We start from the raw sequence: 18,352 nt of genomic DNA, 5'->3' as shown, positions 1-18,352 counted from the left end.
TCAATACTACGTTGACGACTAGCATTGTTGTCGTCGAGATAGATCTGGGTATACAGCTCCATAAATTTCGTCAGATGGTTATTAGACACCTCATGCCGATGCTTGCCTGGGTCGTTGTCAAGGATGAGCTTAAGTTTCTCCCCCAACTCGATGACTTCCTTCACATTATCATGGCTTGGTCCAGGTAACTCAATGTTTTTCCCTGGTGGTGGGGGTCCCGTTGAAGCCATTGTGAGTTGTGAGGGGAATAGCAGGCACAAGAGAGAACTGTATACGCGGACTGAGAACAATGAGACAGGCCCTGCTAGGTCAGCGACTTCTACCCTCTGGTGGCAGGGCACGTCATGTTACATTAGACCAATCACAGCTAGCGGCAGAGGGAATGAGTGGGTGGTAAGGATGCGTGGCCCAATCACAGTCCGATACGTCATATGACGTCAGCGATAACGTACGAGCGGTCTAATGCGCACCACTCACCGCGCCGCTTCCCGCATATGGTCAAGAATGGACAGTGTGGGTAAAAAATGACGCGGCGGTCTGGACCTCTCCAGCCGCTCACCGCGTAAATGACCAAATTTACCGCGTAATTAAAGCATTTACATTCTGGCAAGGCACCACGTGAATGACCAAACGCGTAAACAAAATCCGCGTAAATGCAGACTATACTGCACATAATTATCGGGAGGGGGGGGGGTGTTCATGGGGGTCAGACCCCTCCTTTCATTAGAAAATTCCAATACTTTTTCTTTAATGCAGTATTGTACTCAGGCGTTTTTGTATGGTATAAAGTAATTACTATTGAACTCGAATATCTCCTAATATCAAGTGCACATGGATTCAAAATGGCCCCAAAATGCCCATGACATTGGTCACACTTGTATTAATTCGTCAATTTTTTTGCCAACTTTCAGAAAATCATCAATCTTTTTGTTGTGCACCGTCACACGTGTTCAGAACCAACTCACCAGTTTCTGTCGTTCGACAACTGTCAACAAAGAAGATGGATCCAACTGATGAAGAAAGCACAGCAATTCTACGCTTTGTTGTGGCTGTTTTCCAACATCGATGGACTAAAAAGCATAAAAGACGTGGCAGTAACCTTGGAATTTACCATTACTGTATAAACAAGACATGAAGAGTAGTTAATAGCTTACCTGCTGTGATGTTGAGAAGCTCTGGAAACTCTTGCTGGAGGAGTAGTTATTTCATTACAGGCCTTCCTCTTCAAGTCTTTTTTGGTGTAAGAAGAGTCTTGGTGATTCCAGAGACAGTGGCACTGCCTTATCTGGTCCACCAAGAACTCCTCGGAGAGGTGTGTCCATACTTGGGAAATTATTTTATCTGTTGGCTCCGTCATGTTGTAGTTATTCCCGCATCGTCAAAATGTAGGCAACAAATTAAATTTTCTTACCTTTTTAAAATCACAAAATTAAACATAATGAGTTAACATGGGAAGAAGAGTAAAAATTACTTTATAATAATTTTAGCTTTACATTTTAAATAATAATTCATTTATTTTTTACAACTGTTTTCAGTATCAATTATTATAGATCTTGAGTTGACTCCGGTAAGTTGTCATCCGAGTCGTCAGTGCAGACGGTCTGCACCATTTGAAAAAAGTCAACGATTCGTGAAAAAATGGGCGATTAATGGAAAAGTTGACACTAGAAATGTTAGTGTGATGCCACCTTAAGTTCCCCCACCCACAACTTCTTGGGCCCCTTCTTTTGATATTTCTGGATCTGCCCGTTAGTAATTGCCAACAATGTGTAACATCGTCATCGGTACAGGTACGAACCATCATTATCATCACCACCATCATCATTATCACTACCATCATCATCACCACCAGCAGCACCATCAACATAATCACTACCATCATCATCATCATTACTATCATTATCACTATAATCATGTTGTGCTTTCCGGTTACCTGTTGGAATCACTGATTAAAGATGAACTGGAAGCAACATTCATAAATGTTTATGGGTTAAGTTTTCAAACCCAAATGGGACGAACTTTAACTGATGACTCCAGTCAAGGTGTGAGGACACAGTGGGAATACAATACAGTACACTATCATATGTCCAGTTGATGACTACTCACGTCTAACGGGAAAAGTTACCTTGGGTGATGTAATTATATAAACCTAATATATGTAACCCACTGGACAGGGGCTAATAAATTGCTCAGCCGCCAGCCTCTGAGTTAACTAACCATGGAGTATAAAATAATACCTATGGATGCCTATCCATGTTATAAAAGATAAAATGTGCTATAGCTAAATGGAGAATCTACAACTGGGGGTCGAGTCTCAATTCCTAGCCTTAAATGCCTTGTGTCATGGCTTTAAAATGTACAATTGCAACTTCCGAAGAGATATGTTTGTAAAATCAAAACATCCATAAAATTGATCAAATGAGACTGAAAGCTGGTACAAAAAAACTAGGAAAAACAAAACCCTTAGAAAAATAGCATTGCAAAATATCTTCAAATAAAGGGGTTTGTTTCATTATATTATATTTGTATTTAATATTTTGTATTAATTTTTATTTATTATTATTATTATATTTTCGTCCCCCAGGCCCTGATGTGGGTCATTGACCAGTGCCCTGGTGGGCTCATCGCATAATTGTTTTTTAAATTGTCAGAAACTATACCCTTTCCACACTAACTTTGCAGGTATGCCACGAACCTCTTCTATAAAAATAGCCGATTGGTTCATAGAAAATGTTCATATAGCCGCGCATTTATTCAAACTAAAGATGTTCACAATTGGTAAGCAGACTTGTTATTCTCTAAAATAATGTTAAATAACTGGATTATCAAAATGCAAATGATTTCAAGGCATCAACACTTCAGAGAGGATGTAAGAAAATTTAAAATATTTATTATAAAAGGTCATAGTCAAAGATGAAAATAGCTTTTGAATGAAGTCTTTTCATTATTTCTTTGTTTTGTACCAAACATAAAACAAACAGAAACAAATGATACCAAACATATAGCACAATAGGTAATGTACAATAGACTTGCAACTTACGCGAGGGTTACGTTCCTGGGACCTCGCGTAAACCCCAAAAAAGTCAAAAACATTCCTAAAAATTCCCCCAATCGCCCTTAAATCACTATATATACTACATATACACTAGAAGTCATAAATCACTAATGTAGACAACAGCTCACTCTCCCTTCAACATGTCTTGTCTCTTTCTCTCCTCAAGAGTAATGAAACCCTCAGATGGAATGCACAAGATAATTGTTTATATTGTCATTTTTGGATTTTGTAACATTAATAATAATAAAAACAAAAACAATAATAATAATAATAATAATGACTTACCCATTGCAGCTTAATTTGTTTTGATGAATATTTTTTCAATATTTTCATCGCTGAGTTCGGATATGATATTCATTTCTTGGGCAAAATGCTTTATTTGGTAGATAATTAAGTTCCTAGGCTCACACTAGAGGCACTACAGTACAGTACTTCATATTTCTCGGTGATAAAATGGTACAGTGGCCTGATCCACGCTCCATGTTGTCCTCCGCTCAAGTGTTTTTTACGAGCTGCTTGGTCCGCGTGGTTTCTCTCAAGCCCACAAAAAAATTTAAAATTACACCATATTACATTGAGTTCTTTCTGTTTAATATGCCAAGGGGTTTGGGGGAGCAGAGCCCCCAGGCTAGGAAGTTAGGTAAGGTTAAGTATATTCCTGTGGTTAGGTTGGTGCAGTCATCTAACAACGCTTTGGCCACTTTTGTTTCTTATCAACTAAGGTCAGGTTAGGTTTAATTTAGAAATACCTGTAACACCATTTTAACACATTTGCCCATACTATGACTGTGTCCTCTGCAAAACACACTGACCTTAATTAATTAATTTTCTCTGAAAAAACGGCGACGGGTATGTCGTCAATAATTACCATTCAAACATCCCAAGAATATATCTGGAAAATTTGAACGAATTCCCGAACTAATTTCTACTGCTAACCATCTCCTCCAATATTACCTAAGCTACTTCACTTCACCATTCCTCTATAGTACAGTAACTAAACTTCACTTTATCATGGCACTACAGTAAACTCGTTTAAGGCACAAGTTCCTCAAACTATCAACCAATTCTATTGACAAACTCGTACAATATTTCCTGAATTAAGGATCTGACAACTTTGTCGTTATCCTTGGTCAAGATGCCTTGATGTTTACCTGCACTGTCTTGGCACATAGTTTCTAAACATGCTTATGCAATTGTAAACCCTTATGACAACTTTATTGAAAAATACTACTAATGTGGTCCTCAGCATGTTAAATCACAATGATCTAATCTATAAATAAATAACCTTAATGTATGAATACATTTGCCTAAGTATAAATTTAACCACTTGAATAAATTAAAAATAAAACATACCATAAATATGATGAACGGTAGGTTAGAATGATGACAGGCAGCCATTCTTACCAGTGCTTAAATGAGAAACTTTGGGGAGACCACCACCTTGTACTGTATACACTTTCTCCTCCTGTCTCCATTACCAACTCTATCAATCTGTTGACCAAACATGGTTACCAACATTACTGATACTGTACTCAATTATATCACAAAATTACTTAAATTTTAGTGACATTTATTCCTAAGAATAATAGAATACTTTTCAAATCTATAAAACATGACTCAGAAAACCATACCTGGAAAACGAAAGATAAATTATTTCCCCCAACTACTGTACAAAATGCAGTAATTACCTTACTGGGTTGTTAGCACTGATTAAGAAAATATTTAAAGTACTGTCTAGATAGATACTGTATTAAGATGGATACATATAGATAGTTAATGTTTTAATCTGGTAGATTGTTGGAAGAGTTTACAATGCCCACAAGAAAGTTTGCCTTATTTTCTTAAAACTTGTAGCTTCTTCAACCTTAAGCTGTAACCCCTAGAGGCAGGAATCTGCCAGCTGAGGTGTTTATAGACTTCTATTACGTCACCCCTTGCCTGTCTATAGTATAAGTTAAGCAGTTGCAGGTGTTCTAGTCTCTCCTGGTAACTGAGGTGCCATTTTGCACACACCAGTCTAGTGGCCCTCCTTTGGAAGTTTTCAATGAACTGACAATCTCTAGCATATCTCGAAGACCAGACGGGGTGACAGTACAGTACAGTACTCCAGACACGGAAGCACCTCACCTTTGAAGCAATTGTAATATAATAAAAAAAAAAAAATGGATACAATTACAATTAAAAAGTATAGAAGCTAGATTATGAATAGTTTTTTGTAAAGTTTAATTATGATAAGATTATTTTGATTGCAATTTTGATTGTGAATGCACTATAATTGTAATTATGATTATTATCAGCCTTGTGTCTACCCCACACTGTAGGTGTGCACAGTAAAAGAGACTCATTAACTTATCTATATGTGGAGACAAAGGTTTCACATTGGACTAATCAACACAAGTACAGTATGGCATATGCTTAATTATTACTCTTGATTGCTGAACTAACATAACTGCAATAAGAAAATTGCATAAATATGGATTTGAACAGTACAGTACAGTAATTAGAAAAATATGACTAAACTACAGTATAGTATATTTGCATCACTGTAAATATTATATAATATTTACGGCTTCCGTAAGTGCCAGTGCTTTTATCAGTATACTGTATATCAATACAAATGATTAACTTAAGCAAAGGACAAAAGAATGTGTGCAGTTGGCCGAGTTCTATTATGAAGTATATCTTCTAATTTTAGTTATCATAGTATCAGCAGTTTATTTAGCTTATCGTGACTTAAGAAGTTAAACTTTAAATTCACAGCATTTTATTTACCCGAGGACTTATTTTTTTACTTTCATTTACTGTATTTCATCATTCTATTTCTTCTTTTCTCAGTGATTTTAAATGTATATAAGGACTAACCCTTTCCATGCTAACCTGGCCTGTAAGCCACGCCCCTCTTCTACACTAATAGCCAATTGGTTCCTAGAAAATTTACACTAAATGTGTTCACAATTGGTAAACAACCCGTTATCTAAAATACTGTAATGTTATATATCCGGAGTATCAAAGTGCATATGATTTTAAGGCATTATCAGAGAGGATGTTCGAAAATTTTAAATATTTATCATAAAATGTCGATATAAATACAGTACTCGCAGCCCGGGGAGGTAAAAACGCTCAGGAGAACCATTCGGGTATTTGTAGCTATAGACGAGGGGTGTGGCTTACAGGCAAGGTTAGCATGGAAATACTGTACTATAGGCTATGATATAGTGCAATTTTAAACATTGTTCTGTAAGTACGGTTTGCACATTGCATGTGTTTCGACTTAAGAACGTCCTAAGGAACGGAAGCCATTCGTAACTCAGGGACCCCTTGTACTATACTGCAACATTAACTAAACAACTCTAAATCAATAATTGGCAGCCCCAAACTGTATCACTCATTTACATTAAACATTTTAAAAACCAAAAACGAAACATTGTTGTTATCACAAACATCTCGACAATCAAACGTATACACTTTCTTAACCCTATACAGTATAAGAAATACACACCATTCAAAAACTTGCAGGAAAATAGTATTAAGAATTATTTCCTTTATACAATATTCAACCAACACAGTTTCTGCCAGTGTTTTTTCCTTTACATGCATGAGTGTTGTCAGCCACAGGTGTCACTACTCCTTAACCTTGACTGGACAGTGACATGGCATACCAAAGACCAATTGAATGATGGCAGAGTTACATATATTTGGGGACAACAGTAATCACAGGTGATTACAACTTTCTGCTCTTTTTCCTTCAATGGTGTACAGTACAGTATATTGTCAATCACTTTCAGAAGATTAAAGGCCATTTTCATGAACAATGTGACGTATTTACAATGGCTGTTATCACTTTAATTGAAAGTAAAACCTGCTTCTTGTTGACACTTCACATCAATATTTCTCATTAACTCCTGAATAAATTGCCTGGCATTAGCCAAATAAAATATTAAGTGCTATCCCAATAGTTAAGAGGTTAAAGACTAGTTTCCCTAGTTATGCCACATTTTCACCTGGCCTCAACAAACCCACATTAACAGGAATAAAATTTCCACCAACACAGGAAAATTGAGAATTTCATTACACAATACAATACTAAAATGTCTCACACATGGTTGAACATTATGGGTGTGGTTGTTAGTGTACTTGTGGGCATGAGTGCTGTAACTGGGGTTCACTTTTCAAAACTGTCATTTTCACAATAAATCAATTTCAACCTTGTTGTTCTCCATGGACTGGCCACACACCCACAAATAATCATGCAGGCCCTAACCAATGTAGGTTTGTGCATGCCCATCCAAGAGTGTGGGTCTGGTCTGATAACAAAACACCTTCAAGTAAACCACACCTAAATATAGTTCTACTTTTTTTCTTTTTCCTTAACAGAAGGTGCTTGTTAGTACAGGTCAGGTGTGGGCAGTCTTAATATTGCTACTATACCAAGTTTATTCAGGATTTTTTACCACAAATTTTTTAAATGCCTTTACTTCAAGGATATGACACGCAAACTATTTTCTTATTTTTATTTTGTGAAACAAATGCCTCAGATGAAATGTTAAAATGAAATAATGGCAGGGGGTCGAGTTCTCAAATGTGCATGAAGTAGATGTTACTTCTTCCCACTCTTCTTGATACCACCAGTTGCTGGAAAAAAAAAAACAAACAAAACAAATTAACTGCTGTCTAAGATTTCACAATCAAGGAAATGACAGCAAAGAAAATAAGGACAAATAATTACCTAAAAGGCTGGTAAATGTGTTCATCACTTGACCACATATAATAATGTAACAATAAGACCTCTACACAAAAATAACAACAGCTGTTTAACGATTTAAATTTATCATGGACACGGCTGTAAATAAAAGTCACCTTGCCATGGCTAGTCATAATTTTGGACACTTCAAGTATAATATTCTGATCAGCTTTGACATGAGAACTCGAGCCTAGGTGATCAGTGGGTGCAGTTGGGCAACAATTGTGGATACTGCTTATAGGATGGGTGAGCTTCAAGCATCACCAGTATTCTCATATTATATACAGTACTATAAGAACACTTCCCACTGATTTGTAAAGAATTGGTGAAAAAAAAAAAGATATTGTAGAGAGAATTAAACAGACAAAAAAAAATCACTAGGTTGTATAAGTGTCGGATAACCCAGCATGACTTAATCACTGCAGCGGCTCCTCAACCACTGACTGCCAGAGCCTCAACCTCAAAACCAACCATGATTTTTGGGAAGGGGGTTAATAAATTAACCTTTAAACAGCAGCTCAGGATGCACTACTCTGCCCCCATTTGTGCAAAAAGGGAATGCATGAAACATGAAATGTCTACTGATGATGGCTGCCATTTAAAAGTTAGAATTTAAAAATCTTACTCATTTTTTCTTTTCCAAGGTACAATACAACCAATACATGTACAGGGTCCCCTCTGAGGCAAATAAAATTTTCTGGAGTTAGCCAATTAAAATGTTAAAATTGGTGTCCCCGCACTTTAGTGGTTAGTGGAGATAGTCTATTGAAGGGGTCTGCATGACACCTCAACATCAACCTTCTCCCCCATCAAGTTATATTCTTATTTTTTCAAGGTAAAGTGTAACATTTACTGTATTTCATTAATAGATATGAATGTAACATTTGTTTAGACTGTGCTATCCTTTGTGTTAGGCTAACTACGAAATTTTTTTCGATTTCGAGTAATCTGCACCTAACCCTATTTTCTCCATAAGCCCTGTTATTTCTATTACGCGAATTTCTATAACACGATGTTTTACAAGAAAACAACTATCGCGTTATAGCAGAACTGACTGTATGTTCACTGAGGGCATGCGGCTTATCCTTGTGCATGCATTGAGGGACGCCGAGTCTCCTCGACTTTCCTGAGCGAAAACTTTTAAGACTAATATTAAATCTGTAGTATTGAAGATACTATTGAAAAAATATATTTTGATTTCTACTAGGCATCCAATGCAGACCTTGCATTCATTAAGAATACGCCACTGACTCGTACCAAGACAACAGTAGTAAGGAGACCGTGTGGCCAGTGACAAGGAGACAGTGGTCAGTGTTGCACATGACTGCCTTCAGTTTCCAGACTGTAAACTCAGGCAGTCGTTCACATGAGTGAACTGGGGGTACAGGAGACAAGCCCTGTATCCATACTTTCAAAACAAGTTACAATACAGTATATTCTTGGTTAATTACAAAGTCAACGCAAGACGTACCCAGAGGGCCACCCTTGGCTGCACGTGCCTGCATCTCCTTTAGTTGTTTAGCCTCTTCTTTCCTCCTCTCCGCAAAAGCCTTGTCATCCTGCAAGAAAGAAAACACCACATTACTCCTAAATACACACCATCAATGTTTACCTTCTGCTACTTACTGTACTGTACAGGTATAATCTAACATGGTCTTGCTAGATAAATCATTCATCACCTAAGGCAATACAGAAGCATAATATTTACCATTAATGTAAAAAATGACAACTATATTAATGATTGTTTTCTTCATGATCTGTGCCCACAACTTTGTCTTAATACATGTACAGTACATAGAATGACCATCCAATGGGAGACACAGAAAAGTATATTAAATTAAATTATAAAGTTGACAGTAACCCATATGCTCTGGTAGAGTATATATGAAATGAACAATTACGAAACAACCAATGAATCGGTAATACCACACACAGTACAGTAGTTTAATGTTTTTATTTTTTCCCCATTTGTCAGAGCATGTAGAGGCAGACTTCTTTACCACTTCATAAATTAACCCGTCGTGCCAGATGTAATCGGAGGAGAAAGCTTTCCTTGTCCAATTTTTAGTCTTCTCATGAGGTAAGAAAACTTTTATCCTTTGGGGTGACATCCGCAAGTTGTTGGTTCAGGGACGCAACCACTGTTAAGTATTTCCGGCCTTTCCACACCAGCTACCCATTTATGAATTAAAAACAAACACATACACAGTGAAAAAAACAACAGGCATTAAAACATTTTCCAGTAGCAGATCTTAACCTAATTTGAAAGCTTAGCTATCGACAAGCTAATTCTTTTGAAAACACTTACAATAGCCTACAGATATTTGCCTTATCACACTTCCCAGCTCTGTATCCCTGTAAATATTATAGCATAGTACTATACAGCTTCTACTATTGTTTTGTTGAAGAACTTTTAGAGGTGTTTAGGTGAACAATAAGTAACCACCACCAGCAAGTAGAGAAGCCATAACTCAGTCTGCCATTCTTCTGATCTTTTATACCAAAACATTTGTCTCTGGTAGTAAATTAACTAAACCAGATTGGGAAATACCAAATGTTGGATTTATAGAGAGTAGCATATGCATAATAATCATAATATAACAAGTATTAGAAGAAAACATGTAGTTTTATGGTACTATACAAGTTCTAAGGGAGACTGAGCCAAGTCCAGCAGGAAATTTTTTTTAAGGACGTTGATGGATGAGATACTGTTAATATTGTTTCTGGTGACCTAGAATGCTTCATGGACCAAAATATGAATGACCATGTGAGCAGTAGCCACAAGACAATATGTTAAGCTACTGCAAGGATGAAGGTGTAGGCTTGCTGTAACTTATTCAGACAAATCAATACAAACTATACTCACTTTACACTAGCTTGGCCCAGAAGCCACGCCCTCTTTCTACGCTAAAAAGTAGCTGATTGGTCCATAAAATGTTCGTTTACCTCTGCATTTATGATAATATGTTCACAATTTATAATTAGACCGGTTCTTCTCAATAATAATGTTAAAAATTACGAACATAAAAATGCAAATGATTTCAAGGCATCAGCACTTCATAAGAGGATGCTAAAATTTTAAAATATGTACGTATTACGAACAGTCGAAGTCAAGAACAAAAGTTGCATTCGGATGAAGCCTATCTATCATTTCTCTGTTTTGTAGACAACAAACAAACACCAAACATATAGCACAATAGACAATTACCTACAGTTTGTAAAGGCTACATACACCGCAAATCCTTGTTTAACTGAAAAAATTTATAAACATACATAAAGTGAAGTAAGTTAGGTTATGGTGGTTAATCATAGGGTAAAGTAAGTTGGGTTGCCTTTTCTCTATGCAATCCAATAGTTTTATTTCCCTGAATACCAAGTGTGTAGCCAGTGGCATTGTGGGAAAATTTAATTAATAAACTCAAGTTTTTTCTCTAAGACAAATAAGGAAGAAAAACACTTAAGGAAAAGTAATTAAACTGCCAATGCTATCTGAAGTATTGCCAGAAGTTATTAATCATGAAATCATTCTTTTGATAACTATTGTTTTAACTCCATATTTTCTAAACGTTAATAATAAACCCTCGAAGATCCGGACATTCAGCTTTTCCCGGATCTTCGAGGGTTCACATACTGTAGGCACGTCCTTCTCAATCTAACTGAACAGTGTCCATTGTGCTCTGCCCCTTTATATTATTTTTCTAAGTAGTGTAGTGTAAAGAAACTCAACATTTTCTTCAGCTGATTTTAAAATATTTTTAAGCAGTACTGTACAGTACATATACTTAAAAATCAAAACACATTGAATTGTGAAACCCATTACTGTACCTAATTTTATCCATGAGATGTGAGCTTGGTTTTCAGCATGAAGTTGCCTGCACTGCAATCAATAATATCACACCACTTGGTTCTTTTTTATTATATTGTAAGAATAGCACTGTCTTCATGACAGCAACAACAAAAAGCCTATTTCTCATAGGTATGATGTCACAAAAGACGGCTTTGTATGAAAAATGGGATCTTCTTTTCTGACTTGCTAGACTCTACAACCAAAACTTACTGCACTACTATAACCTTTAAATATTTTCTGGAATAAATGACATTTATAACGAACCATCTCCAGTTAACAAAGACTGTCAGTAGCAAATTAATTTGTTATCCATTCAAGTTTTGAAACATAACTGCATCTTTAAAGAGTTCAATTGTCTAATAAATAGTTCATTGTTAGCTTCCATTTCCTGGTTAACAAGAAACTTTCTGATGTACAGAACATGACAAGCACCATTTAAATATTTTTCTTAATTGTAGTTTTCTTGTAAACAAATTCATTTTGTTCTGGGCCAGAATATTGGTTTGAGAACTGTGTGCTGATCTTTTCATAAAGTCTAACACACTTAATAGGTTGACCGCCCACCACCTTCTGGCGAGTGCCCCACCCCGCCCCAGTTTGTAAAATACTGTTCTAGCCAAATAATACCTTATACTCCATGATAGATATACAGATTGTTGGTTCATCACAGTGAAATCACTTCACTTCACCTGTTCAAGTTTCATGCACTTCAACACAATGATATACTGTAGTGGGACATTAGGCCAACCCTTATAAGTTGAACCTTGACCATGAACACTTCAAATTATTGATTTTATTAATTTTTTTAGTTTTATTCATCATATTCAGGTGGAACACAAATGGTCTACCATAGGTTACAGGGTATTTAAAATCACATTGAACATAAAAGCAAATGAAAGCATCCAGTCATAGTAGATTACTGATGAGATTGAAAGATAACAGAACCAAACTGATTTAACTGAACTTGACCGAACCTAAACTAACCAAACTGATCGAGCCCAACCTCAACTACTCTAACCCAACAAACTTAAAAAGTATTTGGGTTAGCTGTGTTAGATTAATTTGATTCATATCGTCTACAAATTACTGTGCCTAGTAGTATGGACAAATCTCGTGTAGTCTCTTACGATGGTTGAGAAATTGCTCTCATAACGTTGTCTCACTCAAGGTTATAGGTTCCTCAAGAAACACTTGAATTCTCAGCCATTGCAATAGAACACAGGGTGAGATTTGTACATCATACGACTGTACTCAGCCTCGTTTAATATGGTAGGGTTGCTGGAAAAGCTCGTACGTCGACAACACTTCAAGCATGAAAATGGATGGATGTCACACCAGCACTAAACCACACCAACATTAAACACCACCTCCAGATCACACCAGCAGTAGACGCCACCACCTTGTCACACCAACACTAGACAACACCACTGATATTAACATCGTTTTGGTCATTTGGCAAATTTTAAGTTTAGGTCAGGTTTGGTTATGTTAGGTTGAAATTAAAATTTTACAATGGGTTTTCATGTGTTTTGAACAAATTCCAAATAGGTGGATGACAGGACAGGAAACGATAATTTTACCACACCAGCACTAGAGAGGAATAATAATAAAAAAAAAAAAAAAAATTACTGGAGACGCCAATACGGATTAAAATACCCCCCAAATACTTCTAAACTATTGTTCACACCACAAACTCAATAAAATAAAAACAATCGATAATACTCTTACTCACTAAAATAATACCAAAAGCATAGATATAAACTAAAGCTCTGAGTGTGGTGGCCATACTGCTGTACTCACCTCGTCTGTCTCCTGAGCCTGCTTTTTGGGCGCCTTCAGCGGCTTCTTCTTCCCACCTAGAACATAAGGAATGGGAGTAAGTTAATCCTCATACTGGTATACTTCAGCTCGAGTGTATATAATGAGATATAAGGTATAATCTTACCTCCACGAGAAGACATGTTCACTAACTGACTGCGGCTCCTTCTCTGGTCGTGGTCGGGGAGGGACAGGCTGCTCTATATCCTCCTCACCATAACAACAAATCAATTAACTTTCCTCACAATTTTCCCAAGTAAATAAAAAAATGCCACAATATATTAAAAATTATTGACTAAAAAACAAAATGTACAAATATTAAACATTTTAACACGCAATTTGTGAAAATAACTTATAAAATATCAAGGATTTGCACCGGATATATGCGCTCTGCTAAGTCTTTCCAGAATGTTCCCAAATTATCATTTTGAGACAAGTTTCAAAAATCTTCCTATGATAAATAAATCAAATATAATTACACTTCTCACTTGTTTAAGAAACTATGTTTGGTGTATATGATGTACAAACTGCTGATTCACTGTTGCATATTTTCTGTGGCATAACAAGGTAGATAGATTGATAGATATATTAGAAAGATAGATTTTTGTTATATGGGAATTAGCCCACTCCGGTACATCAGGGCCTGGGGGCGATAATAATAATAATAATAATAATAATAATAATAATAATAATAATAATAATAATAATAATAATAAATACAAAAACGAAAAAATAAATTAAGAGTGAGAAACGATATACATTGTGTATGTTGTGTTGTCAAAGTAAAAGAAACAATAATGAGACCCTAAAATTGTGTGTAAATGAGGCAGTAAGTCAGATCATCAACCTGGGACTTGGTCACATATGGCAGCAGGGTCTACCATTAGACAACACATTATGCTTCCAATAATTTCCCAAGCAGTAGTACCTCCCTGTTTGATAGTGCTTACTGGCTACTATCGCTATATAAGTTCACTAATCATTTATGTTCATTTAATTTCTCAACTTTTAAGACCTTTCTTGGTCTATTGATTAAATCGATGTACGTATTCTTTACCTACTTATTTGTTATCTCTCTCTATCTCTTTACACCCGTTGCCTCTGTTCACCTAGCAGTGAGTGGGAACCGGTTGTAAGACAGCTGTTGTGGGTCGCATCCTGGGGAATGGTGAAATGCAATATAACATGAGGAATACCTCTCAAAGAAGCAGGACTTGTGTCCTACCTTGGCGTATGTCCAATGTTGGTGATGTAAACCATATCTGTACATATATTGTACTGACCATGGTCGTACATGTTAGTTAACGTAAAATCAGACGATACATATTACGCTCAATAGCCCAATAAACTTCTTTATTGAGTCCTCCAGTTGAGACGTCCGTTTTCTCACTGCTTCAGTATGCATGAGACTTACGTTTTCTCTCATGTACATCAGAGACTCTGATATTTCTTAACACCTCATCTCATGTTATGAAATTTGACATTGCAACTGAATGCGTATATGTTACATAAACGGCATTCAGTAAACCCTCGGGACCGTGAGAATTCCTTTGCATGTCCTATGGTCTTCACAGCAGTCCAATAACCTTCTCTCGGTTAATGACTAGTATCTTCCGCTTGATTCTAGGGACAGAAGTCCTCGTGTATCTAGATGATAAAATTGTCATATCTCCAGACGTGTCTTCACATCTTGTGAGACTAGAGCATGTGCTAGCCAGACTTCAAGCAGCTAATTTAAAGCTTAAGTTGTCCAAGTGTAAATTTCTACAATCTAGAATACAATACTTGTGATATGTTTTTACTTTTTACTTTTATCCTCTTCGCCAATGATCGGCTTGTTAGTCGCTTGGGCGATCGGTCACGTCTCTGTCACGCACTGTTGGCAAATACTAGGCATGCACCGGCTCCTGAATGTACCTGAACCCGCTCCAGTGTTGGTCAAGTTTTTTCTTGAAAGAGCTCACACTCGGTGCCGTCACAACACTCTCTGGTAGATTGTTCCAAGAGTTTACAACCCTCACTCCGAAAAAGTTTGCCCTCACGGTTTTCTGGACTTGTGGCTTCTTCAATCTTGAGCTGTGACCCCTTGTGGGGTGAGCGTCCACCAGCTCCAAGTAAGGACACTAAACTGAGTACTGCCCCCTGAGATGCTTAAACACCTCAACTAGGTCCCCCTTTGCCCGTCTGTAGTATAAGGTAGGCAAGTTCAGGCGCTCCAATCTCTCAGGGTAGCTGAGGTGCCGAAGTGCAGGCACCAGTCTGGTGGCCCTCCTTTGAACATTTTCAACCAACTGACAGTCCGTAGCATATCTCAGGGACCAGGTGGGGTGACAATACTCCAGATGGGGAAGCACTTCACTCCTGAAGATCGTTACAAGGGACGGACCGTCTAGATATCTGAACGACCTTCTTATAAGTCCCAATAATTTATTTGCCTGATTTACCTTCTTCTCGCAATGGCCCGAGAACTTCAGCTCATTGTCAACATACACACCTCGGTCCTTCTCACACACAGTCTCAACTAGTGCAGTTTCTTCATCCCGTTGGAACATATGATACGCCTCCTTACCGTTGGTACGCCCCAGGTGCATCCTGGGTCCCCTGCCCATAACATCATTCAGTTAGTGATATCTGCTACACTTAAAAAACAGACTCTTATTGGACACTCAAAATATATTCCCTACAGTTAATACATAATGTTAAATGTAGAGTCCGTTTAGCGTTGGGTGCATTGTAGTGTGGACGGACACCTGTGAAGGGCTGGCTCCGACCTTTCTGGGTTTATTGAATGTTTTCTCTGTAGTCAATCTAACTAATATATGATGATGATGATGATGATTATGATGACAGTGATGATGTTGATGGTGTCATGGTCATAATGATATGGCTACTCTGTTAAAACCTAATAATTCATATTATGCTCCATGCCCACAAAACCTGTAAACCTTTTGAGTCTCCCAGTTGAAACATTCGTTCTCAAACCACTTCAGAAGATCTGAGTCCTCCGTTTTCTCTGTTGCATTACTGAGAAACTCAGTTTTACACTTATTCCTAAATTCCGCACAGGTTGTTCAAGCATTTAAATTGGTAAGAGAACACCCTTGCTTTGCGTCAACGTAGAGATGTCTGATTGCAGATGAAGCATTCAAGATACGTTGTGACTGATGGTGAAAGCTGGGGCTGAAGTGACCTCTTTTTCACATATGAACATCAGAGAATCTGATGTTCATGGTGAAATTGTTGTAAGGATGTTAATTACGAAAGTAATTAATTAACCTGAATGGAACTGGCAGACCAGGTATCTTGGAGAATCTTGTAGTGGATTCCTCCCCTACAAGCACCGAACCTTCTCGAATTCCCCAGTCTACGCCTCCAGCGCCGCCCACGGAGCGGGGGTCAACTATCTACCCGCGCCTACCCCCGTCTTATAAGTCCTGACACCGCTGTGACCCCCCTCTTTTCTACCCAGTGCCACCAGCAAGCAACACCTCCTCCTCCGCGCCAGCCGTGCGGCTGCCGCTCCGCCAGCGACCTTGGCGTCCCTCAAGCCGCGTACCCTCACTCTGGGCACCCTCACCACCCAGCTCTCTCTACTCAATGCTTATTACCATGCTTCCTACCGAGCAACAAGCTGCTTTGTACATCCAATACAATATGTATACAGCGAGCACATTGTGAGTTTCCTTTCTCCATCCCATCCTGAGTGTGAACCAATATCTCATAACCCCACAATCTAACGGGTGTAACCGGTTACTGCTTGTCTTAGGCTCCGCCCACCAGGGACTGCCATCCTGAACCTTGAAATCAATTTAATTCTTGTCTTCGACAGCTCAGTCAGAACGTAGTTTGAAAAGGGAATCTTGGGAAATAGAAATGAGTTCGTAGTCTCAGTTTCACACTTCAAAGTGAACAGTAACGTAGTTCATTGAAATAGTTGGGTGAGTGGAACTCGAAGCTGAGCGAAGGAGGAGGAATGTAGGACACTGACGCTCACAGGCGTTAGTCCAGCGTCTGAAACTCCTCCACCCACAGGTTCCTCTCGGCCAAGAGCCTTGTAGATTGGGACGACCTCCACACTAGTTTGGGAGATGGATGAAGGCCAGTAAACTCGGGTAAATTCGTGAACACAAGCGTCAAGAACTAACCACCTTCTCTGGGGCCCAGTCAACTGGCCAGCCGTTCACCTGACGCGTTCACTGTCCAACTTGTTGACCTCACAGGCCGGGCAAACACTGCCAGCCCCCATCATTGTTATGGATGAGTTACCTACTCAGTAGGGCTATATGGTGGCTGTGTTATTCCTCCGAGTACACCTGTATGTAGTCAAATGAATTGTCTGAGTGTTTGAAGCCAGCAAGAATAGGTTGACCACCACTTTGCTTGTGGGCAAAGGTACCACAGTGGTGAAGAGAAGCTACTAATCCTGGAGTTGTTAAGGTATTAGTGTTGCTGTTGTAACTGGCATCATTGCCACTTGTAATAAAGGTGCTCAAAGGTGCTATGTAAGAGTATTGTGTGTGTTTTTGTAAATGTACACCCAGTGGGTGTCACCCAGTCATGGTGTAAGTGGAGATTGTACCTAAGTTTAACAGTTACAAAATGAGTAAAGCCAGGGAGTTGACTCCTGTAGTTGAGTGTTACTGAAATTATTGATAAAATATAATTTCATTTTAATAAACCATTTTATAATTTTAATAAACCATTTTATTTGTATGTTAGGAGCATCATTTACCTGCAGTATTTTACCGTCATTCTTTCCCATTGCTTGATACCAGAATTACAATATACCCATGTGTCATAGCCCTCGAGCCACGCTACCAAAGGTCAGAGGTTATGGAGTAACTATATGAAATGAAATAACTAGACAAAACTAATGGAGAAAATAAATGAA

At 37.9% G+C, this 18,352-nt stretch overlaps 1 long non-coding RNA gene across 1 annotated transcript; it reads right to left on the bottom strand.

The window, feature by feature from the left end:
- Window positions 1–7,552: 7,552 nt before the first annotated feature.
- Window positions 7,553–13,716, bottom strand: LOC121880064. Its single transcript, XR_006091489.1, has 4 exons — window positions 13,589–13,716; window positions 13,444–13,499; window positions 9,268–9,355; window positions 7,553–7,687 (listed from the first exon to the last, which is right to left on the bottom strand). It is a non-coding gene; the product is annotated as an uncharacterized LOC121880064 (long non-coding RNA).
- Window positions 13,717–18,352: the final 4,636 nt, after the last annotated feature.

The sequence above is a fragment of the Homarus americanus genome, unplaced genomic scaffold (genome assembly GCF_018991925.1).
Source record: "Homarus americanus isolate GMGI-L3 unplaced genomic scaffold, GMGI_Hamer_2.0 scaffold50564, whole genome shotgun sequence".
Classification (NCBI taxonomy): Eukaryota; Metazoa; Arthropoda; class Malacostraca; order Decapoda; family Nephropidae; genus Homarus; species Homarus americanus.
The sequence above is the reverse complement of the archived record's forward strand: the minus strand, read 5'-3'. Positions and strand labels throughout refer to the sequence as shown.